Source organism: Hemitrygon akajei, unplaced genomic scaffold, assembly GCF_048418815.1.
Source record: "Hemitrygon akajei unplaced genomic scaffold, sHemAka1.3 Scf000158, whole genome shotgun sequence".
In the NCBI taxonomy this organism is placed as follows: domain Eukaryota; kingdom Metazoa; phylum Chordata; class Chondrichthyes; order Myliobatiformes; family Dasyatidae; genus Hemitrygon; species Hemitrygon akajei.
The window spans coordinates 857,379-877,038 of NW_027332044.1; the positions used below are offsets into that span (position 1 = coordinate 857,379).

The 19,660-nt window shown below is 45.9% G+C and overlaps 1 long non-coding RNA gene across 1 annotated transcript; it reads left to right on the forward strand.

Moving 5' to 3' along the window:
- Nucleotides 1-210: 210 nt before the first annotated feature.
- Nucleotides 211-3,965, forward strand: LOC140724070 (uncharacterized). Its single transcript, XR_012098032.1, has 3 exons — nt 211-302; nt 1,297-1,391; nt 3,832-3,965. It is a non-coding gene; the product is annotated as an uncharacterized lncRNA (long non-coding RNA).
- Nucleotides 3,966-19,660: the final 15,695 nt, after the last annotated feature.

Here is a 19,660-nt window from a genome sequence, read left to right on the forward strand (position 1 = left end):
GTCACAGGCAATTGTGCGGAGTATGATGGGGAGATGATGGCTGGTGTTTCACCTCCCCCCGTACCATGGATATCGATCGCCAGGATCTGAATCTCTCCACAACTCTGCATGCACAGGCCGGTCATGTGATTCCACACCACTTGCATCAGTGTTTGCAAACCAACCACCCTTTCTCTGGCCTCCTCTCTCCTCCCCTTCCTTCCTCTAACGGCAGCACACAATCCGCTCACAGACACACACACACCATCTCCGAGAGACACACACAATTCAAGACTACTGGAAAGCCGAAAGTCTGGGTATTGGTGAGTGGGTAGTCCGGAGGAGGGAGAGGGTTTCGCACTTTTGCTGACTCCGGTAGGGTGTGCTGCGATGGTGCGGGAGGTACTTCACATCTCTGACCCCGGGAGAGTGATGGGATAATATTTAGGGAGCTTCGCTGGTTATCCGACCCAGGAACTGTGCTGTTGGACGGTATCGACGTCGCTTTACTCTGTGTGTGATCCCGTAGTGTGGACTGAAACAATTTGCAGGAAGTTATACTCTGTGTACGATCCCGGGGGTGTGTGATGGATCCTTGCGGAGGGAGCGTTACTCAGTGAATGTTTCCAGGAGTGTGTGATGGGATTGTATGGAGCGTTTTTCGCTCTGTCTGTGATTTCTAGCGATGGGGCGTTTTTCGGCGTTTAACCAGACTCCAATCAGAAACAGGGAGGAAGAAAATGGTGCCTTACACGTTCTACTCTAACGGCTAAATCTGAACACCCTTTTCTGTGGCCTCCACTCTCCTCCCCTTCCTTCCTCTTTTCACAGCACACCATTCCTTCTCTATGATTCTTTTTTTATAATATATTTTACTGAAGCAACCAGCACAATATAGAATACATAATGGATTACATTTTCCTCCATTTTGCTTTTGTATCTTTCCCCTAAACAAACCTCCCCTCACCCGCCCTCCCGGAACATACAATGGCAGCTAATGTATTTACAATACAACACTTCACAAACACAAGTACGGACATTTCACAGCCACACCCCCACACTAATTGTAGACGAAGTCCCACACACATCTACAACATCTCAGATGACCAGAATACACTCATATTACAATTGATCAACCACCCTGTGAGGAAAACCATATGCGTATTAAAAGGGAAGCAACTTCCCAAGTACAATCAAAGGCCCTCAACTGGTAGGTACTTCCTTAAGACTCCCAAAATATGACAAGAAAGGCCCCCATTTCCAATAGAACTTTCTCGCAGACACCCTCAGAGTGAATTTAATATTTTCTAATTTCAGGAAAAAAAAACATTAACTCCTCTAACCAAGCAGCAGCAGATGGGGGAGTGGCAGATTTCCAGACCAGCAAGATTCTCCTACGGACCAAAAGCGATGTAAGTGAAATGATATCCGATTGGTTTGCATTTAAATCCAAAACATCAAATACAAATACAACTATAAGCAGCCAAGGTCTCGGTGTAACCACAAAACCTCACTGATAATTTTAAAACCAGTGCCCAGCAGCCATCAAGCCGAGGGCAAGACCAAAATGCATGCACTAAACCAGCCGGAGAGAAGGAACACCTGTCACAGCCAGCGTCTGTCCCAGGATATATGTCAGCACGCCTGGCTTTACTTAAATGTACAGTGTAAAACTTTAAATTGTATGAGCCCGAGTCTAGCACATGATGACGAGGAATGAACCCTATTCAGTGCTTTTGCCCAATATTCCTCAGCCAGATCCACACCAAGGTCATCCTCCCTGCTAGTCGTAGTTTTCTTTAGATTTTGAACACCCAAAGACATCAGCTGCGAGTATCGTACAGAGATCAACCCTTTATTATTAAAGCTATGAGTGAGTTTGTCCCACAACATAGCAGGTGGTAGATCAGGAAAAGAGGAAAAATTTTCCTTGACAAAGTGGAGAATCTGCAGGTATTGAAAAAAAAATGATTATGCGGAAGGCCATATGTTCTGCACAGGTTATCAAAACTATTAAATATATTTTCAGTGCACAAATCCTTAATGCACATAAGACCGTTCAAACCCCATTGTCTAAAAAGTGAATCGAGTGTGGAGGGAAGAAATAGATGGTTTCTATGAACGGGGCCCAAAACTGAACTGATGTGAACGTATAGTGGCCGCGAAATTGATTAAACATTTTGAGGGTGGAGAGCACGACAGGGTTAGATGTGAATTGAGAGGATTTCAATGGGAATGTTCTATGACCCCTCTCCTAACACCTTGAAATAATGTAGTTGACTTAAGTGCAACAGAAAGAGGCTCAACTGCTATTGCAAAAATATTCTGTGATTCTTAAGTGGGTGAGTGAGCGGCTCGACGTCCTGGTCCATATATGTACGAATGAAATCGGTATGTACGGGGAGGTGGTTCTGCAGAGTGAGGTCAGGGATTTAGCTATTAAATTAAAGGACAGGACCACCACCCGTCCCAGTGTGCCCAGACACAGGAAGACCATATAGTTCAGCACGTGGCTCAAGCTACGGTGCAGGTGGGAGGGTTTCAGAATTCATTGTGTTTATTACAAGGAACGTGAAATTTCTACAGAAGAGATAGAAGACGGTTTACACGTAAACTACAAAACACAGTCAGAACAGACAAGACAACTTGTCTAAGTGAGGCTTTATGGGTGGAAATATAGAAACATAGAAAACTTACAACACAATACATGCCCAGCCCACAAAGTTGCGCCCAACATGTCCCTACCTTAGAAATTACAAGGCTTGCACATAGCTCTCTATTTTTCTAAGCTCCATGCACCTATACAAAAGTCTCTTAAAAGTGAATATTGTATCCGCCTCCACCACCATTGGCGGCAGCCCATCCCACACTCTCACCACTCTCTGCGTCTAACACTTACCCCTGATATCTCCTCTGTACCTACTCCCCAGCACCTTAAACCCGTGTCCTCTTGTGGCAAACATTTCAACCCTGGAAAAAGCCTCTGATTATCCACACTATCAATGCCTCTCATCATCTTATACACCTCCATCAGGTGACCTCTGACCATCCGTCGCTCCAAGGAGAAAAGGTCGAGTTTACTCAACCTATTCTCATCGGGCATGCTCCCCAATCCAGTCAACATCTTTGTAAATCTCCTCTGCAATCTTTCTATGGCTTCCATATCCTTTCTTCAGTGAGGAAACAACAACTGAGCGCAGTACTCGGCGCGGTCTGGCCAGGGTCCTATATAGCGGCAACATTACCTCTGTGCACCGAAATTCAGTTCCACGAATTAAACCCAATACACCATGCGCCTTCTTAACCACAGAGTCATCCTGCGCAGCTGCTTTGAGCGTCCTATGGACTCGGACGCAAAGATAATCGCCAAAGTCTCAGTAACCTCCTCCCTTACTTCCCAGAGTAGCCTTGGGTACGTCTCATCCGGTCCCGGCGACTTATCCAACCTGATGATTTCCAACAGCTCTAGCACATCCTTTTTCTTAATATCCACAATCTCAAGCTATTCAGTCTGCTGCAAGTCGTCACTACTATCACCAAGATCCTTTTCCATAGTGAATACTGAAGCAAAGTATTCATTAAGTACTTCTGCTACTTCCTGCGGTTACATGCACACCTTTCCACTGCCTCACTTGATACGTCCTATTCTTTCACGTCTTATCCTCCTGTTCCTCATGTACTTGTAGAATGCCTGGTGTTTTTTCTTAATCCTGCCACCAAAACTTTGCATGGCCACTTCTGGCTCTCATAATTTCCCCCTTACGTTCCTTACAGTTTGCCTTATAATCTTCTAGATTCTAACATTACCTAGCCCTCTGAAACATTTGTAAATTTCTCTTTTCTTTTTGACAGAGTTTCGCCTCTCTCTGATCACTTCCGAACGAGACTACCAGACTCTTGGGGAACAATATCTTGGGAGATGAACAGGACCAGGTGCCAATATCGACTAAAAGGCCTTGAGTTGTATTCGACCCTTGAATCCAGGACAATCGCGAATTCCCTTTGGGACTTCTGCCAGGCCACCTGTCTCAGGAATGCGTGCATCCTCAACCACAACAGCTCTATCCCCGAAAGCAAATTATTCTGCCGACTTTGACCAGCAGGAAAGGTGAGGTAAAATCCCACATTCCCCCTAATCTCAACTACAACAGCTCTGTCCCCAAAAGCAAATTAATCCGCCAACTGTTGACTTGCATGAAAAGTGAGTTAACATCCCTCATTACCCCGCTCCTAATCTTGAGTGAGTGACAGAGAGAGAGAGAGAGAGAGAGAGAGAGAGAGAGAGAGAGAGAGAGAGAGAGAGAGAGAGAGAGAGAGAGAGAGAGAGAGAGAGAGAGAGAGAGAGAGAGAGAGAGAGAGAGAGAGAGAGAGAGAGAGAGAGAGAGAGAGAGAGAGAGAGAGAGGAGGGAGAGGGGACAAGAACCACTGAACCGTCCGAACAAACAAGACTGGGGTCAGAGACAGTGTGAAACTCGGTGCACATTGTCCCATCACACAGCCACAGGGTCAGACCCAGATGGAAGATCCCTCCCCCTCACACACTCTTGGGGTCAGGCACAGAGTGAAACTTGCTCCATACCGTCCCATAACACACTCCCGGGGTCAGACAAGGTGAAGCTCCCTCCACAAACCGCTTGAACCATATTCTCAAAGGAGAAAGAGAGAGACATACAGAGAGAGACCGAAAGAGAGACAGAGAAGGGAGAGGAGAGAGAGAGAGAGGAGAGAGAGAGAGAGAGAGAGAGAGAAGAGAGAGAGGAGAGAGAGAGAGAGAGGAGAGAGGAGAGAGAGAGAGAGAGAGAGAGAGAGAGAGAGAGAGGAGAGAGAGAGAGAGAGAGAGAGAGGCTTGCTCAGTCTCCGATCTGGTGGTGTGTCTTGGGTTGGTGTGGTGGGCGTCATACCTATTGTCTGACCCCGAAAGACTAATCTTCTGCAGATTTATCGAGGATGCAACTATGAAAATGGACAGGGTTGTGTACCTGAACTTTCAGAAAGCCTTTGATAGGGTCCATAGGAGATTAGTGGGCAAAATTAGAGCACATGGTATTGGGGGTTGAGTACAAACATGGATAGAAAATTGGTTGGCTGACAGAAAACAAAGAGTAGGGATTAACAAGTCATTTTCGGAATGGCAGGTGGTGACTAGTGGGGTACCGCAAGGCTTGGTACTGGGACCGCAGCTATATTCAATAAACATTAATCATTCAGGTGAAGGGATTAAAAGTAACATTAGCAAACTTGCAGATGACACAAAGCTGGGTGGCAGTGTGAAATATGAGGAGGATGTTAGGAGAATGCAGGGTGATTTGGACAGGTTGGTTGAGTGGGCAGATGCATGGCAGATGCAGTTTAATGTGGATAAATGTGAGGTTATCCACTTTAATGGCAAGAACAGGAAGGCAGATGACTATCTGTATGGTGTCAAGTTAGGAAAAAGGGAAGTAAATCGAGATCTAGGTGTCCTTGTTTATCAGACATTGAAAGTAAGCATGCAGGTACAACAGAGAGTGAAGAAAGCTAATGGCATGTTGGCCTTCATACCAAGAGGAATTGAGTAGAGGAGCAAAGAGATCCTTCTGCAGTTGCCCAGGGCCCGGGTGAGAACACACCGAGAGTGTTGTGTTCAGTTTTCGTCTCGAAATTTGAGGAAGGACTTTCTTGCTATTGAGGGAGTGCAGCGTAGGTTCACGAGGTTGATACCCGGGTTTGCGGGACTGTCAGGTATTGAAAGATTGGAGTGACTGGGCTTGTATACACAGGAAATTAGAAGGATGAGAGGGGATTTGATTGAAACATATAAGATTATTAAGGGATTGGGCACGCTTGATGCTGGAAACATTTTCCCGATGATGGGGGAGTGCAGAACCAGAGGACACAGTTTAAGAATAAGGAGTCGGCCATTTAGAACGGAGTTGAGGAAAAACTTTTTCACCCAGCGAGTTGTGGATCTATGCAGTGCTCTGCCCCAGAAGGCAGTGTAGGCCAATTCTCTGGATGCTTTCAAGAAAGAGTTAAATAGAAGTCTTAAAAATAGCTGAGGCAAGGGATATGGGAAGAAGGCAGGAACGAGGTACTGATTGTGGATGATCAGCCACGATCACAGTGAATGGCGGTGCTGTCTCGAAGGGACGAATGGCCTTCTCCGGCACCTGTTGTCTATTGACTATTGTCTGTTTCTAAAGGAATAGATTATAGGAGCAGGGATGTGATGTTGAGGCTCTATAAGGCACTTGTAAATACTCACTTGGAGTACTGTGTTTCAGTTTTAAACTCCTTATTTAAGAAAGGATGCGCTGACGTTGGAGAGAGTTCAGAAAAAAATCACTTGAATGAGCCCGGGAATGAGAGGGTTAACGTATGAAGCACAGTTGATCGCTCTTGGACTGTACTCCTGGGAGTTTAGAAGAATGAGGGGGGACCTCGCAGAAACATTTCGACTGTTGAAAGGCATGGACAGAAAGGATGTGGCAAAGTGGTTTCCCAAGATGGGGGTGTTTCTTATTTTGTTTTTCAGCCGGAGGGTGTTGAACCTCTGGAATTTGTTGTCACGGGCGGCAGTGCAGGACAAGCCATTGGGTGTATTTAAGGCCGAGATTGATAAGTATCTGAGTAGCCAGGGCATCAAAGGTTATGGTGAGAAGGCGGGGTAAGTGGGACGAAATGGATGAATGGATCAGATCATGTAAAATAAATCGCGGAGCAGACACGATGGGCCGAATGGCCGACCTCTGCTACTTTGTCTTATGGTCTTATGGTCTTAAGTGCATCCAGCTGCAGCTTCTAACACTCCGCGTTGAGGAGTTGGAGATGGAACTGGATGAACTCAGGGACATTCGGGAAGCCGAGGGTGTGATAGAGAGGACATATTTGGAGAAGGTTAACCTGCACTATAATTCGAAAACAATCGAAAACATCACCCCGTATGCATAACACCCTCCTTCGGCAAAATGTCTGCCCAACTCCGTCAAACTCTCTGTTTCCTGCACTACTCCCCGTCTCCAGTACACCACTCCCGTCTCCGTCAACCATCCCTGCGTTCCAAGAAACCCCGTCTCCGTGACCCAAACCCCCTCCTGTACACTTCGCCGTCTCCATCATCCCGTACGTACATATACGCCCCTTCTCCATCTCGGTGATACACTCCACCCGCTAAACGCTCCCCATCTACGTCGTCCCTCCACTCCCCTCCCACTCTGTGTCACAGGCAATTGTGCGGAGTATGATGGAGAGATGATGGCTGGTGTTTCACCTCCCCCCGTCCCATGGATATCGATCGCCAGGATCTGAATATCTCCACAACTCTGCATGCACAGGCCGGTCATGTGCTTCCGCACCACTTGCATCAGTGTCTGCATTCTCACCACCCTTTCCCTGGCCTCCTCTCTCCTCCCCTTCCTTCCTCTAACGGCAGCACACAATCCGCTTACACACACACACCATCTCCGAGAGACTCACACAGTTCAAGACTACTGGAAAGACGAAAATCTGGGTATTGGTGAGTGGGGAGAACGGAGGAGGGAGAGGGTTTCGTACTTTTGCTGACTCCGGTAGGGTGTGCTGTGATGGTGCGGGAGGTACTTCACATGTCTGACCCCGGGAGAGATATGGGATAATATTTAGAGAGCTTCGCTGGTTATCTGACCTTGGGAGTTTGTGTTGGGACGGTGTGGACGGAGCTTCACTCCGTGTAAGATTTCCGAGTGTCTGTTGGGACAATGTGGAGGGAGCTACACTCTGTGTTTGACCACGGCAGTGTGCCATGGATCGTTGCAGAGGGAGCGTTCATCAGTGTATGTTTCCAGGAGTGTGCGATGGGATTGTATGGAGGAATTCTTGCTCTGTCTCTGAGTACTAGTCGTGGGTCAATGGATTTCGGCGTTTAAGCAGACTCCAATCCTAGATAGGGAGCAAAATATGGTAACTCACATGTTCAGCTCCAACGGCTGCAATCTGAACACCCTTTCTGTGGCCACAATCTCCTCCCCTTCCTTTCCCTTTTCTCAGCACACCATTCCTTCTCTATGATTCTTAAGTGAGTATGTGAGCAGCAAATGGGAAGCTGGTTTTGCAAAGTGAGGTCAGGGATTTAGCTATTAAATTAAAGGAGAGGACCACTACCCGCCCCAGTGTGCCCAGATATATGACAACCATACAGTTTAGCACGAGCTGTGGGTGGGAGGGCTCCGAAAATTGGAATCATAGAATTTTTCTCCATGGAAGTTGGGATTTGTATAGAAGAGATGGAAAACGGTTTACACATAAACTAGAGGTGAACTGATATCCCAGCGCGAAGGTTTGTCAGGACTGTGCATGAGAGTTTTTTGGAGAGTTGCTGAACTTGAGTTGTGGACATTACTGAGAATTGGGTGTAGGAGGAGCAAGCAGGACAGCACGATCTTTCGGTTTCCCTATTTTTAGTCGTGAGAAAGAGGAAGAAATTGAAGGATGAGGGGTGACATTACTAGTTTGAGAAATTTTTACTGCAGTGGACAGTCAGGGCAGGCGAGAAAATTCGACTAAGTGAGGCTTTACGGGTGGAAATGATGAATAAGAAATTTATGGCAATGTTACAACATAGAACATAGAATAGAACGACCCATTACAGGCCCTTCAGCCCACAATGCTGTGCCGACCCTTAAACAATGCCCCCCCCATATAAACCCCACCTTAAATTCTCCCATACACCTGTCTAGTAGTCTCTTAACTTTCACTAGTGTATCTGCCTGCACCACTGACTCAGGCAGTGCATTCCACGCACCAACCACTCAATGAGTGAAAAAAAAAATACCTTCCTCTAATATCCCCCTTGAACCTCCCACCCATTGCCTTAAAGCCATGTCCTCTTGTACTGAGCAGTGGTGCCCTGGGGAAGAGGCGCTGGCTGTCCACTCTGTCTATTCCTCTTAATATCTTGTGCACCTCTATTATGTCTCCTCTCATCCTCCTTCTCTCCAGAGAGTAAAACCCTAGCTCCCTTAATCTCTGATCAAATTGCATACTCTGGAAACCAGGCAGCATCCTGGTAAATCTCCTCTGTACCCTTCCCAATGCTTCCACATCCTTCCTATAGTGCGGCGACCAGACTGGACTCAATAATCCAAGTGTGGCCTAACCAGGGTTTTATAGAGCTGCATCTCCACATCGCGACTCTAAAACTCTACCTCTCGACTTATGAAAGCTTACACCCCATAGGCTTTCTTATCTACCCTATCTATCTGTGAGGCAACTTTCAGGGATATGTGGACACGTACCCACAGATCCCTCTGCTCCTCTCCACTACCAAGTATCCTCCCATTTGTACTCTGCCTTTGAGTTTGTCTTTCCAAATTATACCACCTCACATTTCCCCGAGGTGAACGTATCTGCCACTTTTCACTGGGAAATGAATAATCAAGCGTATACGTCCAATCGAAAGGACAGACAGGTGGGCAGAGGGGGCGGGGTGGCTCTGCTGGTGAGGATTGAAATTCAGTCCCTTGCGAGATGTGACATAGAAACAGGCGATGTAGAGTCAGTATGGATAGAACTGAGAAATTGTAAGGGCAATTTGTCATCACCTTTGTTCCTGATGTTTCTTACATTGTCGTACACGCACTTTAGCCCTTCTACTTAACTACCTTTACAACCTTTATTCTGTTTCTCTTTCCTCAAATGCTAGATCTGGCTTTACACCATGCACTGTACTTGCAGCTCTCGCATGAACTCTATCCTTCTCCACCTCACCATCTGCGCAAACACTCTGGTTCCCATCCCCCTGCAAATCTAGTTTAAACCCCCCGGTGCAGTACTAGCAAACATTCGCGCAAGGATGTTAGCCCCCACCAGTTCAGGTGCAACCCGTCCCGTCGGTACAAGCCCCACCTTCCCTGGAACTGGGCCCAATTGTCCAGAAACATGAAGCCATCTTTCTTCCACAAACTCCTTAGCCACGTATTCAGCTGCATTAGCTTCCTGTTTTTGGCCTTACTAGTACGTGGCACGGGTTGCAATACTGAGATTGCAACCATGGAGGTCCTGTCCTTCATCTTTGCACCCAACTCCCTAAACGGCCGCAGGGGTGATTTACTCATTCTGTCTATTCCCTTTCCCCCTGCTAACAGTCACCCAGCTACCTGCCTCCTGACATTTCGGGGTAAATGTCTCCCTGTAACTCCTGTTTATTTCTGCCTTTGCCTCCCGAATGATCCGAAGTTTATCCAGCTCCAGCTCCAGTTCCATAACTCGGTTTGTCAGGAGCTGCAGCTGGATGCACCTTTTGCAGGGGTGGTCATCAGGCACATTTGTGCTCGCCCGGACTTCCCACACATTGCTAACTGAGCACTCGACTGCCCTAACTGCTGCCTCCATTACCTACTCCTAAAATAATTAGATTAATTAAAGGAGATTATCCGGCCTTACCTCACTGGGAGCAAGCTAGTCCTCAGCATCTGCTCGCCAAAGCCTCTGGAGCCAATGCCTTCCTACCCTGTCTCCCTCCACTACGTCCCCGGCTCTGTTAATCTGCTCGCTTTTTAAACTCTCCCGCTGCCTGACGGGCAGACTTTCACGCGCTTGCGCAGTCGTGCCCCGTTCAAGCAGCCGAAGTCATGCTTTGGAGATATGATGTGGTGGCCATTACAGAGACTTGGATGGCTCAGAGACAGGAATGGATACTTCAATTGCCGACCGTTAGATGTTTCAGAAATACGGGGGGGGGGGGTGCAAAAGAGGTGCGGGCGTGGCACTGTCGATCAGAGATAGTGACACAGCTGCAGGAAAGTTGGACACCATTGAGGAATTATCTCGGTGATTCTTAGGGTGAAGATTGGGAGCAGGAAAGGTTCAATAACTTTACTGGGTGTTTTATATATATATATATAGGCCGCCAAATTGTAACAAGAATATCGAGGAGCAGATAGGGAAACAAATCCTGTAAAGGTATGATAATAACAGAGTAGTCCCGATGGGAGATATTAATTTCCCAAATATCGATTGGCATTTCCCTAGAGCAAGAGGTTTAGATGGGTTGGAGTCTGTTAGGTGTGTTCAGGAAGGATTCTTGACACAATATGCAAATAAGCCTGCAGGACGAGAAGCTTCTTGATTTGTTATTGGAAAATTCCTGGTCAGGTGTTAGATCTCAGTGAGATCTCACTATGGAAAATGATTTTGGTGATCGTTGTGATGACTTGCAGCAGACTGAAAAGCTTGAGCACGTAGATATTAAAAAAGAGGATGTGCTGGAGATTTTGGAAAGCATCATTTGGATAAGTCGTTGGGACCCAATGAGATGTACCCAAGGCTACTCTGGGAAGTAAGGGAGGAGGTTACTGAGACTTTGGCGATGATATCTTTGCATCATCAATGGGGACGGGCGAGGGTCCGGAGGATTGGTGGGTTGCGGATATTATTCCTTTATTCCAGAAAGGGGGTAGATGCAGCCCAGGAAATTCCAGACCAGCGATTTCTATCTCAGTGGTTGGTAAGTTGATGGAGAAGATCCTAAAAGGCAGGATTTATGCACATTTGGGGAGCTATAATATGTTTAGCAACAGACAGTATAACTTTGTCAAGGGCAGGACGTGTCTTATGAGCTTGACAGGAGCCCATGGAATTACGGGAAAGTTACATACGTACATAGAGCGTTGGCTGATTGGCAGGAAACAGAGAGTGTGAATAAAGGGATCCCATTCTGATCTGCTGCCGGTTACCTTTGGTGTTCAAGAGGGCTCTGTGTTGTGGCCGCTACTTTTTACGATGCATAGCACCGATTTGGATTAGGTAATAGATTGCTATCTGGCAAAGTTTGCTCATGATTCAAAATGGGTGGAGGGGCAGGTAGTGTTGAGGAAACAGAGAGTCTGCAGAGAGACGGATAGATTGCGAGAACGGGAAAAGAAGTGGCAAATGAAATACAATGTTGGAAAGTGCACGGTCATGCACTTTGGTAGAAGAAAGCTTGCACAGAGATTTAGGCCAGTTAGAAGAGGGTGCTGAACGATGGCAGATTGAGTTTAATGCTGATAAATGTGAGGAGCTACATTTTGGTAGGAATAATCCAAATAGGACAGACATGGGAAATGGTAGGGCATTGAAGAATGCAGTATAACAGAGTGATCTAGGAATAATGGTGTATAGCTCCCTGAAGGTGGAATCTCATGTGGATAGGGTGGTGAAGAAAGCTTTTGGTATGATGACCTTTATAAATCAGACCATTGAGTATAGGAGTTGGGATGTAATGTTAAAATTGTACAAGGCATTGGTAAGGCCGAATTTGGAGTATTGTGTACAGTTCTGGTTACCGAATTATAGGAAAGATATCAACAAAATAGAGAGAGAGTACAGAGAAGGTTTACTAGAATGTTACCTGTGTTTCAGCACCTAAGTTACAGGGAAAGGCTGATCAAGTTAGCTCTTTAGTCTTTGGAGTGTAGAAGGTTGAGGGGGGACTTGATAGAGGTATTTAAAATTATGAGGGGGATAGATCGAGTTGACGTGGATAGGCTTTTTCCATTGAGAGTTGGGGAGATCCAAACAAGAGGAAATTAGTTGAAAGTTAAGGGGCAAAAGTATAAGGGTAACACAAGGGGAATTTCTTTACTCAGAGAGTGGTAGCTGTGTGGAAAGAGCTTCTAGTAGAAGTGGTAGAGGTAGGTTCGGTATTATCATTTAAATTAAAATTCGATATGTATATAGATAGGAAAGGAAGGGAGGCTTATGGGTTGAGTGTGGGCCAGTGGGATGGGTGTGTGTAAGCGTCAGCACGGACTAGAAGAGCCGAGATGGCCTTTTTCTCTGCTGTAATTGTTGTATGGTTATATGGTTAAATAAACGGGCAGAATATAATTTAAATAAGGAGAGAATTCAATATTCTGAGATTTAACTGGACTTGGGGGTCCTCGTGCTGGATACCCTTAATGTTAACCTTCAGGTTGAATCGTTGGTGATGAATGCGAATGCAATGTTGACATTTATTTCTAGAGGAATAGAGGACAGGATCAAGGATGCGATGTTGAAGCTCTATAAGGCACCGGTAAGACCTCACCTGGAGCACTGTGTGCAGTTTTGGGCTCCTTATTTAAGAAAGGATGTTTGGACGTTGGAGAGGGTTCAGAGAGGATTCGCTAGAATGAATCCGGGAATGAGAGGGTTAACATATGAGGAACGTTTGACCGCTTTGGACTGTACTCCTCGCAGTTTAAAAGAATGAGGGGGGGGGACAGATAGAAATATTTCTAATGTTAAAAGGCATGGACAGAGTTGATGTGGCAAAGTCGTTTCCCATGGTGGGGGAGTCCAGTACGAAAAGACAAGAATTAAGGATTGAATAGCGCCCATTCAGAACAGAGATGCGAAGCTTTTATTTCATCATCCAGAGGGTGGTGAATCTGTGGAATTTGTTGCCACGGGCGGCAGTGGATTTCAAGTAATTGGGTGTATTTAAGGCAGAGATTGATAGTTATCTAAGTTGCCAGAGCATCAAAGCATATGGTGAGAATGCGGGGGAGTGGGACTAAATCAGAGAATGGATCAGCTCATGATAAAATGGCGGAGCAGATTCGATGGGCCGAATGGCCGACTTCTGCTCCTTTGTCTTATGGATGCAAAACTGGGCTGAGAAGTGGCAGATTGCGTTCAACCCAGGTAAGTGGGAGGTGGTTCATTTGTGTAGGTTTAATATAATGGCGGAATATATTACTAACGGTAAACCTTGCAGTGTGGACGATCAGAGGGATGTTGGAGTCCGAGTCCGTCAGACACTCAGAGCGGCTGCGCAGTTTGACTCTGTGTTTAAGAATACGATGCAGTGATAATCATCAACCGTGCAATTGAGTTCAAAAGCGAGAGGTAATGTTACAGCCCTATAGCACACCGGTCTGACCCCCCCCCCCTCCCTTTGGAGAACTGTTCTCAGTTCTGGTCAACACACTACAAGGATAATGTGGAATCTATAGGAATGGTACAGAGGAGATTTACAAGGATTTTGCCTGGATTGTGGATCATGCCATCTAGTAATAGTTTCGGTGAACTCGCAGTTCTCTCCTTGCAGATGTGAGGTGACCTGAAAGAGGTGTATAAATGATGAGAGGCATTGATCGTGTGGATAGTTAGAGACAACGCCACCAACATTACTCTCTTCGGCAAGGTTATTCACAGCTCCTTGTACATTATCATGCAAACCGCCCTATAGCTGAACGCAATCAAACTGCTCAGAGAGGTGATCGCGGGTTCCACATCATCCTCCAGTGTAGTCTGCAAACTGGACCTTGTCAAAAGCCTTGTTAAATTCCATGAAATTCACATCTACTATCCGTGCGTGATCTACCTTCCCCGGTCAAATCAGACCGACAACTCTCCCTGGGTCTCACGTCATCCGATACCTCCCTCCCCTTCGATGTTCCACGCTCCCAATCTCCTCCGCTTTTCCCTCTCTCACCACTCCAGTTCATGTCCGTCTCTCCCAACCTTCCATCTCCCAGGGTGTCTACCATCTGGGATATTCTTAAAGGACATGTCTATGTTTAATGCACATACCAATGCAAAAAATAGCTCCTACACAATCAAATCAGCCGGTCATCTCTCCCAGGGTCCCACATCATTACTCCCGAAGGATTTACCCTGTTTTACCGAATTGGACTGTAAAAGAATCCATCCCGGGGTCAAACAGAAATAAAGACACAGACATCGGTGTACGGTTAAACCTTGAATAGGTGATCACGTTGTCTTACGACTCCGCCAATGTCAGGTTATGTCTTAAATTTATACAGTGAATTTTGGGCAATAGCCAACAGCCAAAAATATTCAGTGAGCGATTTCAAGAAGCACTTGTTAGATATCAGACAGTCTACGAATGCTTCTGGTCGGTGTACAAAATTAGAACTGCGCGTCTGCAGTCAGTTCCTCTTTTACCAAAACAGTGTTGAACAAAAGTTAACATTACCTCATTCTTGGTATGAAATGTTGCTAGCTTTTGTCAGCTCGCACAAGCAAGGCAGCCTCTGCATCTTATCATGTGACCTTCATGAACTCAATCTTCAGCCAGTACAGCTTGGTAAAAGCATTTGCTTTTTTCACTTTCAGACAAAGTAACTTATCATGACAACGTAGGATTTAGAAGCAAAACTAGACCATTTGTCTCATTTCGTCTGCTGCACCATTTCATAGTGCCTGATGCGATTTACCTCTCAGCCTCAATCCCCTCCCTTCTTCCAGTATTCCTTCAAGCCCAGACCAATCAAGAACCTCTGCCATAAATATAAAAAAAAATGAAAGCTTTGGCCTCCACGGCCGCCGGTGGCAAATAAATCCACAGATTCACCACACTCTGGCTAAAGTAATTTCTCCTTGTCTCTGTTCTAAAAGGACGCGCCGCTCTTCTAAGTCTTTGCCCTCTGGTCTTCGACTCCCCCACCATAGAATGTATCCTCTCCACACCCACTCGATCAAGGAATTTAAATATTCAATAGATTTCAATGGGGTCACCCTTCTTCCTTCTAAATTCCAGTGAGTGCAGGCCTAGAGATATCCACCACTTCTCATATGACGCCCTTCAATAATGAAATCATGTTTGCGAACCTCGTTTGAACCCTCTCCACTTTGAGCACAATCTTTCTAAGATAAGGGGCCCAAAACTGTTCACAATACTCCACGTGAGGCCTCTCCAGTGCTTTATAAAGTCTCAGCATCACACCTTTCCTTTTATATTCCAGTCGAAATGCTGACATGCATTTGCCCTCCTCACCACAGACTCAACCTGAGAAGGTTACATCATCGGCACAACATTGTGGGCTGAGGGGCCGGGAATGTGCTGCATGTTCAACCTTCAAATTATCCTTCAGGAAATCGCGCACAAGGACCTTTATGTCCCTTTGAATCTGTTTTTTTTTTTGTTTTCTCTCCATTTATAAAATATTTAACCCTTTTAATTTAAACTAAAGCATGACCATGCATGTTTCAACACAGCAGTACATCTGCCATTACTTTGCCCTGTCTAAGTCCTTCTGTAGCCTGTCTACTTCCTCAAAACTACCTTTCCCTCCACTTATCCACATATCGTCTGCAAACTGTGGAGCCACGTTCATGGAGCTGCATACATGGACAGTAAGATCCCTCTGCTCATCGACACTGTCTTGTCTTTAATAGTGTGCTATATCTTTCTATTTGTCCGGGTTGAACTCATCTGCCATTTCTCCAACCACATCTGCAAGGGATTTCAGCAGAGCAGCAATTGCTTTCGTTTCTTGGAAATGATGAGGAAGGTACAGGACATGTGTATTCCAAAATGAAGAAGTTCTCAGTACTCAAGAAGAAGTCAACTTTGGCCGAAAAGGGAACTCAAAACTCTTGTAAAAGCTAAAGAAAGGGCTTACAAGAAAATAAAAAAAACATTTGGAATGCAATCATCGTTTCGGCTCGCGTCTTCATCCGGGTGATGGTAGCCCCCAGCCCGAGAAACTTTCGAAATCTCATTTGGGTGGATGCTGTACGACGCTTAAAAACTGTGAAACTGTAAAAACTATGACCGTCCAGCGGTCATAGAAACATAGAAACACAGAATGCCTAGATCACAGTACAGGCTTTTCGGCCGACAAACTGTGAGAACATGTACTTACCTCCGAACCATCCAGCCCTTTTACAGATTGGACGTCGAAATTACCTGGTTTTGCCAATAGCTCTCTATTTTCCTGAGCTCCATTTACCTGTCCAGGAGACTGTTAAAAATGCCTGTCGTATCAGGCTCCACTACCGTGTCCGGCAGCGCATTACGCGCACTCACCACACTCTCCGGACAAAAATAAAAATACCCCTGACATTCCCTCTGTACCTGCTTCTAAGCAGCTTAGAACTGTGCCCTCCAGAGCTATCCATTTCACCGCAGGGAAAAAAGGCCTCTGACTATCCACACGATCAATGTCTCTCATCATCTTATACACCTTATCAGGTCCTCTCTCATTCTCCGTCGCTCCACGGAGAAAATGGCCGAGTTTACTCAACTTATTCTCATAGGGCAGGCTCTGCAATCCAAGCAACGTCCTTGTAAATCCCCTCTGTACCCTCTCCACGTCTTTCCTGTAGAGAGGCGGCCAGAACTGAGCACAGTATTTCAGCTGGGGTCTGACCAAGGTCCTTTATAGCTGCAACATTACCTCTCGGCTCCTAAACTCAATCTTACGCTTGATGAAGACCAATGCCCCATATCCTACCTTAACCAAAGAGACAACCTGCGCCGAAGCGTCGAGTGTCCTATGGACTCGGACCCCAAGATCCCTCTGACCCCCACACTGTCGAGAACATTACCATTACTACTATCTTCTGTCATCTTATTTTGACCTACCAATATGAACAAACTCACACTTACCTGGGTTGAACGCCATCTGTCACTTCTCAGCCCACGTTTACATCCTATGAATGTCCTGCAGTAAGCTCTGACAGACGTCAAAATTGCGGGTATCAACAGCCCCACCCATTCTATCATCCGCATGTTAAGAAACCACACTTCCACATTCTCATCCAAGTCATTTATAAAATCAGGAAGAGTAAGGGTCGCAGAACAGATCCCTGAGCAACTCCACTGTTCACCGGCCTCCATGCAGAATATGACGCGTCCAACAACCTCTCTTTGCCTTCTGTGGGCAAGCCAGTTCTGGATCCACAAAGCAATGCCCCCTCGGGACCCATGCCTCCTTACCTTCTCAATAAGCCTTCCATGGGTAATTTATCAAATTCTCGGTGGAATCAATATACACTACATCGACTGCGCTACCTTAATTTTTTTCAGTCACATCCCGATAAATATTCAATCACTCTCGGAAGGACTTTCAGAAATCCTTATGACTTACTGATCAGATTAATCATATTATGCCTCTACAAATGTTCACAAATCCAGCCTCTCAGGATCTTTTTCATCTACTTACCAACCACTGAAGTACTATTCATTGGTCTGTAACTTCCTGGGCTATCTCAACTCCCTTTCAAAAATAAAGGAACACCATCCGCAATACTCCAATCCTCCGGAATCTCTCCCGTCCCCATTGATGGTACAAATGTCATCGCCAGAGGCTCAGCAATCTCCTCTCTCGGATCGCACAGTAGCCTGGTCGGCCTTTCCCGGTGACCCATGCAACCTGATGCTTTCTGAAAGCGACAGTATATCGTCTTTATTAATATCTACATGGTCATGCTTTTCACCCCGCTCTATGTCACCCTGACAATCGGCAGAATCCTTTACCCTAGTGAAAAGTGAAGCAAAGTATTCATTATGTACCTCTGCTATCTCCTCCAGTTCCATACACATTCTTCCACTTTCACACTTGATTCGTCCTAATCTCTCAAGACTTACCCTCTTGTTCATCACATACTTATAGAATGTCCTGCGATTTACATTAATCCTATCCTCCAAAGCATTCTTAAAGTCCCTTCTGGCTCTCCTAATTTCTTTCTTAAACTCCTTCCTGCTAGCTGTATAATCTTTTAGACCTTGGTCATCAAGTAGTGTTTTGAACCTCTCGTGAAGCCTTATGTTCTTCTTCATTAGATGTATAGTAGCCTTTGCACGCCACGGTTCCTGTAGCATACCATCCTTTCCCTTTCTCATTGGAACGTACCTATGCAGAACTCTACGCAAATACGCCCTGAACATTTGTCACATTACTTTCGTACAGTGCTGATGGAGTACGATGGAGTTTAATACAGACAAGTGTGAGGTTTTGCACTTTGGAAGGAAACACGAGCTGGAACCTACAAGGAAAATGGTAGGGCACTGAGGAGTGCAGTAAAAGAGAGAGATCCAGGAATGCAGATACACAATTCCCGAAAAGTGGCGTCACCGGTAGATAGGGTAGTGAAGGGAGATTCTGGTACATTGGCCTGTATAAATCAATCTGTAGAGTATAAGAGTTGGAATGTTATGCTGAGGCTGTATAAGGCATTGGTGAGGCCGAAATTGGAGTCTTCTGTGCAGTTTTGGTCACCGAATTACAGGGAGGATATTATTAAGGTTGAAAGAGTGCAGAGAAGATTTACAAGGATGTTGCCGGAACTTGAGAAACTGAGTTACAGAGAAAGGTTGGATAGGTGAGGACTTCATACCCTGGAGCGCAGAAGAATTAGGGGAGATTTGATAGAGATGTATAAAATTATGAGGGGTAGAGATGGAGTGAATGCAAGCAGGCTTTTTCCACTGAGTCTAGGGGAGAAGAAAAACAGAGGTCATGGGTTAAGGGTGAAGGGGGAAAGTTTAAAAGGAACATTAAGGGGCGGGGGGCTTCTTCACATAGAGAGTAGTGGGAGTGTGGAATGAGTTGCCAGATGAAGTGGTAAATGCATGCTCACTGTCAACATTTAATAAAAACAACTTGACGGCTACATGGATGAGAGGTGTATGGAGGGATAAAGCCCAGTTGTTGATCAGTGGGACTAGGCAGTAAAAAATGCTTCGGCACAGCGAAGAAGGGCCAGAAGGCCTGTTTCTATGTTGTAATGTTCCGTGGTTCTATGATTCTATTAGGTCCCCTCCAGTTCAGGTGGAACCCGTCCCATCTGAACAGGCCCCACCTCTCCCTGGAACCATGCCCAATTACCCAGAAACATGAAGCCGTCCCTCCTGCAGTAACTCCTTAGCCACGTATTTAGCTGCATTATCATCCTATCTATAGCCTCCCTAGCACGTGGCACGGTTCGCAATACTGAGATTGCCACCCTG